Here is a 10008-nt window from a genome sequence, read left to right as displayed (position 1 = left end):
AGCTTGTAGTTTTGTCTGGGGGTTTAAATAACGAACATTGGGTTAAATATCACTTTACAAAAACAAAGCACCACACTATCATTGCTATGTAAAGACAAAAACACAGACGCAAATCCTAATGTGCCCACTCGTCCAGGTGCCCACCTATCTCCATCCCTGTATGTCTGAATGTCATAGAGTAGACCTAATACTATACAGCTGATGCCTATTTGCAAATAGGCTCTTCCTTGTCTGCCGCGGCTCTTGATTGGCTTGTTTTTCCGAGGTGGAGGTGGGTTGGCTTAAATTAAATAAACACTTGGCAACCACCACGAGGGCACAGTACTTAAGCACTAGCAGCAGCAGCATGGAAGGGGAAGATATTGAGATTCCGATCGACCTGTCCGAGGAGGAGCATCCCGAAAACGTATAAATTTCGGTAAAGCCAAAGTGCCCTCCCAAAGTACCCCAACAGCGTACCTGTAGACAGGTTAGTCGGGCGAAAAAACAACAGAGTCAGCATGACGTTTTGGGTAAGTTTGTTAGCACGCTACTTAGCATTACAAGTGCCCCATGTGTAACACTTGCAGATAAGTTCATGAAATAATGATTAACTAATGCTTAACTAATGTATTATTTAATCATTAGTTAAGTTCAATGGATTGTTCAATTGTTTCCCATTGTTCATCCAAATGGAAATGTCCTATCTGATTGCATTAAACAATGGCAAATTCACCATCATTGCAGCTGTATGAAAAGCTTTACATTATTAGATTATGCAAAGTGTTTTGTCATAATAATGCACATATTCTGAGGTGCTTCCTGTCAAGAAATTCCAAGTGTTGGAGTTTGTAAGTGCATTAACAAGCCCTTCGGGTCGCTCATCCCAGAGTTAGGTTGCAGTGCAATATGGGAAGACTCACTCACTCACTCACTCACTCACTCACTCACGCACTCGTCAATTCAAGTCCCCCCGGGGGGGGGACTTGAATTAGGGTAGAAGGATAGAAGGATGTACTGCAATTTGAGACGCAGCCCCAGGGGATGCATGCTGCCATCGTGGACGTTACATCTAGGCAGGCCGATGAGGCACCCATGCCCAGCAGCCTGATAGCGCTGCAACAACAGTATGAAATGCTTGAGTCCAGCCTTCGTGATGTCATCAAAGAGAGGGATGTACTGAAGAGACGGCATGAAGAGCGTAAGTCAACAATTTCTTAATAATGTGTACTTTAACTGCTATTTGATTGTACATCGAGTAAAAAATTGGTAAAACGGTACAGCATGTATATAGCCCCTAACGACACAAGGGTGTCGAGATGGTTTTAGTGTTGTCCCAGCAGTGTGATATGTCCTGTTGCTCGTCGTCCCAAGTGGTTTAACTGGTGAATTCAATGGCTTTAATTATCCCCTTATCTGCAAAGTGTTTTGTCATAATATTCCACTGTGGCCATGTTCTGAGTTACTTTCTGTCAAGTAACCAAAGGGAAGGAGTTGCATGGTGCTCCTTTAGTGTGGTTTGGGCTTAAGGATAACACAAACCCTGGGGGCTTCCATTGCTGTCCGTTTAAAGGGTAGGCCACGAAAGCTTATTAAATGTTCAACTAGGCCCTGTTCCTAAAAAGGTTGAGATCCTTTGGTCGAGACTCTAATAGGCTTATTTTTGTGTTCCACAAGGCCCATGCAATGTAAAAAAAATAATGCTGTCAAAGTCAACGCGTTATTAATGCATTAACGCAACACCTTATTAACGGCACTAATTTTTTTATCGCATTAACGCATCAAAAGATTTTTCACAGCGTTTGGCAGGCGGGATGTTGAGGAATATTGGTTCCTGCAATGCACTCCCTTCCCAGACCCCTTGTTAGGATGTTTTAAGTGGAGTAACAGCCTTCCATTTACATTTCACAAAAGCTTTGCTCGTGTCGTAGGCTACTTTCCAGTCCAAAAAAGTGCTTGAGAAACCTGTGCAATTCATCCATCCAGACCAAAAGCAAAACCCCCGCTGTTAATTTTGCATCGCATTGTAAACAGCTGTGCCTCGTTATAGCCACAAACCTTTCTAACTTGCGGTCACATACTTTTCAGTTGTGTGGTACTTTTATATGGATTTAACTTTAACAGAAAGTTCTATCCAGACTATCCACAGTCCCATCTACCAGTCACGGAGCTGGGACTGACACACACAGAGACAAGTTGACGAGCAGCACATATCCAGACCATAATAGAAGCTAGAAGCCAGAGGTGTTGCCAGTATAACTCTATGGCAGAAACAAGCCACCTAGGTCTATACAAAATAAGACAAAAAGAAGCAACACTGGTCGTTTCTGGCCAGTGTTGCCAAATCTGTTTATAAGCGATTTTGGGATTATTTTTGTAGATTGAAAAAATATTGGGGTCCTTTGCTCTTCTGGCATGAAAATGTTTGAGAACCACTGCTCTAAAACAATATTAGACAAAGTTTGAGCCACAAACACATTGCTCTCTCTCTTCTCCTTTTGTATAAATTAAACAGGCCTATTCATGATTCTGCTTATAGAGAAGTAGCCTATGTTAGTTTGTTTTATGGAAACAGTTGTTTGTGTTGAATGTGCTAATTGCACGGAATTATTCAAAAGAGAGAAAATGGGCAAGCCATAAAATAATGCACATTGCACTTGCCTTTTCATACGTCATGTAGAAAAAAGGTAAATTAAAAAAGTAACATTAATGTTGTCATTTTATCAACCGGCCCCTGGCCCCTTGCCATTTTCATAATGTGGCCCACATGTTCAGCTATTTGAGTATCCCTGGTTTACTGTGTCAGAAAAGGACACCAAACTCGCAGTTTGCAAGGTGTGTGATTTCATGACGCTGTGATTGGTATCGGCACATACGGCTTCCAGTGATCGGTGATCGGCCCCAAAACACCTGATTGTTTTCTTTTGAATTTAGAGCGATACAAAATGATTAATCGCGATAAAAAAATGTAATCGCCTGACAGCACTAAAAAATATATATAATTTCTATAATCTTGTCTAATGTGGTTCATTATTTTCATACAGAACAAGCCAAGGAGGAAAGGGAAGGAGGCTGCCACCGCCGACAACAGTTCTGGCGACGATGGAGACGGTGACTCAGACTACTCTCCTGGCAGCTCATCCTCTTCCTCCAGCTCAAGCACATCTACTTTAATCCATTTAAACAAGGAAAGCATCTGTGACTTTAGGTATGCAAAGTTTTAGAATATACTTTAGGTATTCAAAATAGTTGATCTGCTAATTTTAATGTGTTTTTAAACTATTCACTCTGGGGGTACCTGGATCAAAATCCTTTGTGTTGGGATCGGTGGCCAATGCTTACAATTTTGGGGGTCCTTGAATATTTTCAGCACCAGTGCACAACTGATCTAGCAACATTTTCCAAAAACTACTTGGACATCGTTGAATCGGCATAGGTCATAACGGGTTAACGGCAATATTTGTAAATGTTGCCTATTACTTTGTCTACTGAAATTTATAAATGCTATTTTAGCATAATGGCTTGTTGATGGGCTTCTTCCACATCATTGTAAAAGTTAATTAGATTGTTCCTAAATATCAGTTTCATTGTGTTACAATGTTTTTCAAAGTTTTGACCTGCCCTAAAAGCAATTTCAGTTATTTTAGGGTATGACTGCTCATTGACTATACTGCTTAATTAGGTTTTACCTTAACAGATTTGGATCAATTTGAAAAATGGCATATCAATTTGAATTAACACATTGTCACTGTGGCTAATATCAATTTTTTCTTCAATGTCCTTAGCCCGTACCCCAGAAGAGGTGGTGAGACACTTTAAGCAAGAAGGCACCATTGCAGGAGCATGCCAGGTTGTAAATGCGACACTGTAGTTGACACCAATTCCCGAACTGGGATTTGCTGCCCCAGACCGCTACAAGGAACTAGACTCGGCTGAGATAGGCCTAGGGCCAATATCATTCCCAGACATTCCATGGCGGCGGGCCGGGTGTCCTTCGCGCGCGTGCACCCGGTTCTTTTTGTGTGTCTTTTTTTTTTCTTCTCCATTTTCCTCTAATCTAGTATAAATCCTTTAAAATGCATTGTGTTAATGAGTGCATGATTTTAAAAGTGGGTTCAGGTTCTATAAAATAAGTATTTATAATTATTTTAACATTTATTTTTAATAATTTTATTTCTAAATTCTTTGGGTGGGGGGTCCAATCTGACCTGACTAGGGGGGATTTCCGCGCCTGGCCAGAACAAAAAAAAAAAAGTTAATTTAATAAAAACACCAGTTCAGTAAATCATTCATACTGTATCTTTATTATGTGACTGATGGCACCACCAATGTGAACATTAACATAATTAAACTGAATTAAAATTAGACCAAGATAAAAGATGAATCCAATTGATCATGGAATGCTTGATTTCAGAGTCTCTTGAAACGAGCGCTACATTAGGTATAATAATTACAATGCGCCATTTACTAAATAAATAAAAAATACAAGACTTTTGCATTTGGGGCGCTCGCTGTTATTTGTTCAGTCTGTTGCTTGATTGCAGAAAACATTTCAGCTGCTGCTAGTGAGCGAGATACAGACAACAACAATGGCGCTATCGAGAAGTTTGAAGAGAAAAGTTGACAGTGACAAACACACTCCCAGACGAGAGGCCCTTCCCTGCCTCTCTCTCTCCTGCAAGCACGCACGCAGTCATGCTGTCAACATTAGCTTTCGCATTAGCATGGTCTGTGTAGCATCAAGCTTTTACAACTGACTGCTATATTTGTCAACCAAAACGGCCAGAGTTTTGCTTTTGCCCAATGCCCGATTCTGATCTAACACATTGTGGAGCAAATTAATGAATAACAAGCCCAACGGATGTATTCAGCCTAGCTGACGAGTGCTCACAGCTCAAATCCCCAGCCCAGTGAGTCCACACTGGTTGACGAGGAATTTACCATCACCAAAAGCTCATTGGAATACATTTAAATGAGCCTATACAGACCGAGCTTTGAAGCCCGGAGCCATACCGTGATAACAACAGAACTTAACACTTTGGCTGTGTATTCTCCCATCCCCGTCTGGGAGAGCAACAATCCTCATCCTGTCCTCATCCTGCCCCCCCCCCCCCCCCCCCCTTTTCACCTCACACCTCCCACCATCTGTAAACAAGACCCATTCTGCTCCACCTTTATGGGTGGGATCTATCTACTGTATATATGTGTACCTCTGTGATTAAAATGCTTATGTTACTTGGGAGAGCGGCCTGCGAGCCAGGAAGAAGCATCCGTGTATACTGAGTGCACGTTAAATAAAGGTCTACAAAGGGAAGTTGATGCCTCATGCGTTTAGTGTCAGAAATCCAGCCATAACATTTGGTGTCGAGAAGTGGGATCCTGTGTCGTCTGAAACTCCGGAAGATAAACAGCTCCAAAAGGACAGATCTCAACGAAACGGCTCCAAAGGACAGATCTACAGAAGAGTCTGCATCTATGGAGTTTCAACGCCTGGATTAAAAAAAACCCTGTGGCTACACTGAAACGGTGAGAACCTTCCAGATTAAATAGACTAGATCTCTGTATGTATTGTAAAGCATTTATACAGACAATTGAAGTGCTAATTCTCATATTTTGAAAAAAAAAAAGAAAAAAAAAAAAAAAAGAAAAGAAAAGAGACCTTGAATTAACGTCAAGATTGTAAAACATAAAGACACCTTGTTTGCATTAAGTCAGCTGCAGCACAAAGAACCGTGCTTGCCAGGTAAGTCAAGCCAAAGAACCTTGTTGAAACAACATAAAGAAAGGTGCTTGCAAAGAAAGTTAAGTTGAAAGCACAAAGACAACTTGTTTAACTGTTACAATACAACATACAATTTGTTGTCGTCACAGAATGACATAAAGATACAGTGCTTGCTTTAAGTAAAGAAAAGAACGTCAAGCAAGACAACAATACCGTGTTGCATTTAAGCTGACAGTATTTCAATATGGGGAATAAAAAAAGTGCCCCTTCGGCCACAGAGAACAAAGAGAGATGGTCTTCGGTTATGCAAGACATGTTTGAAAAATATGGTACAGAAGCGCTATGCTGCATTGATGAGTGGAAACGCATGGGCTTTCCGGAACAAGGCTCTTTGAGTATAATAAGATTGCTTGCCTTAGAGCGACTGCTAAAAGAAGCGGAGAAGAAACTGAGAAAGAAAAAATCAGTAAAGACACATAAACTTGACAAATGTGACCGCCACAAAAAGGTATTTTCACTGTGGATGGAGGAAGCACAATTTAGACAACGAGAAAGTGATATGAGACAACTACCAAACTTTGATTCTTTGTGGGAAGAGAGCCAGCTACTTGCTCCCCCTGAATATTCTTTGAGGGAAGAGAACAGACCACTGGCTCCTCAGAATTCTTTTTTGTCTCCCTCACAGCAGTCCCCCATGCAAGCCAGTCGGGGTCTACAGGCGTCTACTCCAATTCTGGTGTCCGCTGCGCTGAGCCTGGAGAATGTTACTACAAGCCTGACTACTCCAACGACGATCCTGGTTTCTGCTGCACTGGGCCTATTGAAAGAAGCTCCATCCTGCACTGGCATCTCTGGCCCAGAGCTGGCCAACAGTGGCGATGCGGGCACGACACAGCCAAGATCTCGAAAACCACAGACCTTGCTCCCATCTATGCATCTGTCCACCCCTGGCCAACATAGGGGGACAACGCCTCATCGCAGCAGTGCCACCATCACCCAGGGCAGCACACCGCCACACAGAAGAGGGCCTGGGACAGCGAGACGTACACAGGGTGCATCAGAGTACTGTCGCCTGCCGGGCGGGGTCCCCACCCCAAATGGACTTTATTCTGACCCATGGATGGACCAGGAGGACGGGGACAACATACTGCTGGCTGACATACAGTGCCCCATGATAGAAGTAGCCAATCCGTACGGCGATGTAATGATGGTACAACGCCTGTGGTCTCCAGACGACATAGGCCAATACGCAGCTACACTGAAAACGCCTACTGAAGTGGGAGGATGCCGCTGGACTAAAGAACTGCAGGCCTTTTGCCGTACATACAGACCTACAATGAAAGAGGTACTTGACATCTGTGCCAAGAATATGGAACCTTCGAAAATGCAAGCAGTCCTAGATGTCGCCCAAATGTATCAAAATGAGAGGCCTGTCCTTGTACAATTTGAGGACAATCGCAGATACATGACTGCTGTGGATGCAGTGTGTGAGAAGGTTATGACACTCTTCCCAACGATATTAAATCTGACTGAAGTGCAGAACTGTAAGCAGGGCAAAGATGAAACGATCAGTCAGTTCCGCCACCGCCTGGAGGAATCCATTTTGACCAACGGGGGAGGGGAAAACCCCAACGACCCGTTTGCAAAAGCATTCCTGGCCAGCCAGCTAATAAGCAACATGCATGACAAACTCTCTAAACGTGTGAAACAATCTCTCATTGGCTACAGAACCGCTGATCCGGCAGAAATCATCAAACATGCAATTCATGCAGAGGACGTCGAAAACGAGATGAAAAAAAAAGAGAAGAAACAGGATAAAAACAAGGCAGAAGTCCTTCAGCTTGCAATGATTAGCGCGGTTACTATGCTGTCAAAAAGACATCACATGCAAAGAGTGGACAGTAGAGACTATTCAGACTCCGACGGGGACCACAGGGATGACGAAGATTATGACTCCGAGGGGGACCACATGGATGAAGAAGATTATGACTCCGAGGGGGACCACAGGAATGAACCAGGGGGATATCATTGCTAAAAAAGCAGACAGCCCAACAAAAGACAAAAAGAAAAAAAAAAAAAAAAAAGTGGGGGTATTACTTGACCGTATACCTGGAAAGAAAATGTTGTTTGGAATATATGTAAATGTTTTCCTTGAGTGAGTTTGTAACTGGACACTCTGAAAACACGCAGAGTGGGAGTAAGCGGAAGAGGAAGCACGTGACGAGGACTGAACTTCACATATGATTTACAGACATGTGACTTGCCCACCGCCTCAACACACACACACACACACCCCTATCAGAAGATGGCCGCCGATGCAGCCAGGGGAAAAGATGTCCCATTGCAGCTGTCAAGGAGGCAGTGGGATTGATCTGTGTTGTTAAAACAATTGTATTATGTAAATTGTGAAAATTGTGTTATATAGAAAATAACATTACCAAGTACAAAATCTCCTAACCAAAATCAGGCACACCAAAGATGACCTGATGGTTTCATAGGATGAAATGGAAAATAATGTCTATACCATGTTAACTTCTTTCCTTCAGTTAAGGGAGGTAGGTGTAAGGTGTGAAAATCGACACCTGCAGCATGCCAGTTTGATATCATTGCTAAAAAAGCTAAATGCAATACCTGGAAAGAAAATATTGTTTGAAATATATGATGTTTTCTGGGTTATTTGACAAAACCAGTGGCACTGTTCTATAGATGTAAATGTGATCAAAGGGGGTATTTTTCCCTAAGTCAGTTCACCCAGAATGAGTGACAGCTAGTGAGATTATGTATTTTCTTCAAATGTATTATGATGTATTATTTTGATATTGATGGGAAATTCACAATTAATTGTTTAATTAAGCTGTTGTTTAATTAACAAGAGGAAGGATTTGACGAGGAATTTACCATCACCAAAAGCTCATTGGAATACATTTAAATGAGCCTATACAGACCGAGCTTTGAAGCCCGGAGCCATACCGTGATAACAACAGAACTTAACACTTTGGCTGTGTATTCTCCCATCCCCGTCTGGGAGAGCAACAATCCTCATCCTGTCCTCATCCTGCCCCCCCCCCCCCCCCCCCCCCCTTTTCACCTCACACCTCCCACCATCTGTAAACAAGACCCATTCTGCTCCACCTTTATGGGTGGGATCTATCTACTGTATATATGTGTACCTCTGTGATTAAAATGCTTATGTTACTTGGGAGAGCGGCCTGCGAGCCAGGAAGAAGCATCCGTGTATACTGAGTGCACGTTAAATAAAGGTCTACAAAGGGAAGTTGATGCCTCATGCGTTTAGTGTCAGAAATCCAGCCATAACACTGCCTGCATTCACATGCATGCGTCTCTCAACCATTCTGTCAAACTTCACAGTGCGTTAATCGCATGTCAAAAAGAATAGTTTAAAAATAGGATTGTGCGTTAGCTAGTTAATAGCGCATTAACTTTGACAGCCCTACGGAAAATATTTAAAAAATAATAATTAAAAAAACCCTGAACTAGAGGGTAGTCACAATAGAAAAGACACCCTGTCCAGCTTTTCATTGAAGAGCCAAAGAGCCATTAACCCTCTAGCACCCAGAGTTGCTTTTTAGCAACAAATTTAATTTAAAAATTTTTTTTTCTGTTCTTTTTTCACCTAAACGTCATCAGTGATGTTCATTGCAATGCCATTTCAATGCCATTGGTCATGATATTTGCATATAAACACCCCCCCACAGGCTGAAATTCACACACAAAAAAAATGTCTGGACTTGACCTTGACCTTTACCCTAATAAAAGTAGGTAAAATAATTGTAATATATGTTTTTTTGTGATCATTAGAATGTCTAGAACATGTTTTATTCATTATTGTGAAAGATATCCCCCAAATGTAAATTATTAATTTATTATATTATTATATAATTATTATAAAATGTATCAAACTTTATTTTTTTATTTTTTTTAACATATTTTTTAGTGTCAGTCCTAGTAGTACAAAGTAGTAGTAAGGTTGAAATACATTTTTTTGCAAGTAGAAATTAATGCAGGTGTTAGAAGTGCCCAGGACGTAATCCCGTAACCAATTCAACTATGCACTGGTAGCCATGCCCGAAAAGCCGTAATTAATCACTTTTAATTGGATTTCAATAGATGGGACTGTTGCGCAACTTGTGACTGCGACTTTGTAATGAGTGAATGTACTGAGACAGTGGTCTTGTCTTGTTAAGAGTTGTTGTGTTGTGTCTTGAGTGACGTGGACATCCGGTCCGCGTCATAAAGGAAGTTAATGTATTACCCGAGCTTGTGGAGGGAAGTTTAATAAATACTAC

Source organism: Protomyctophum bolini, assembly GCF_963924005.1.
Source record: "Protomyctophum bolini genome assembly, contig: SCAFFOLD_129, whole genome shotgun sequence".
NCBI classification, from domain to species: Eukaryota; Metazoa; Chordata; class Actinopteri; order Myctophiformes; family Myctophidae; genus Protomyctophum; species Protomyctophum bolini.
Note: the sequence above shows the minus strand (reverse complement) of the source record.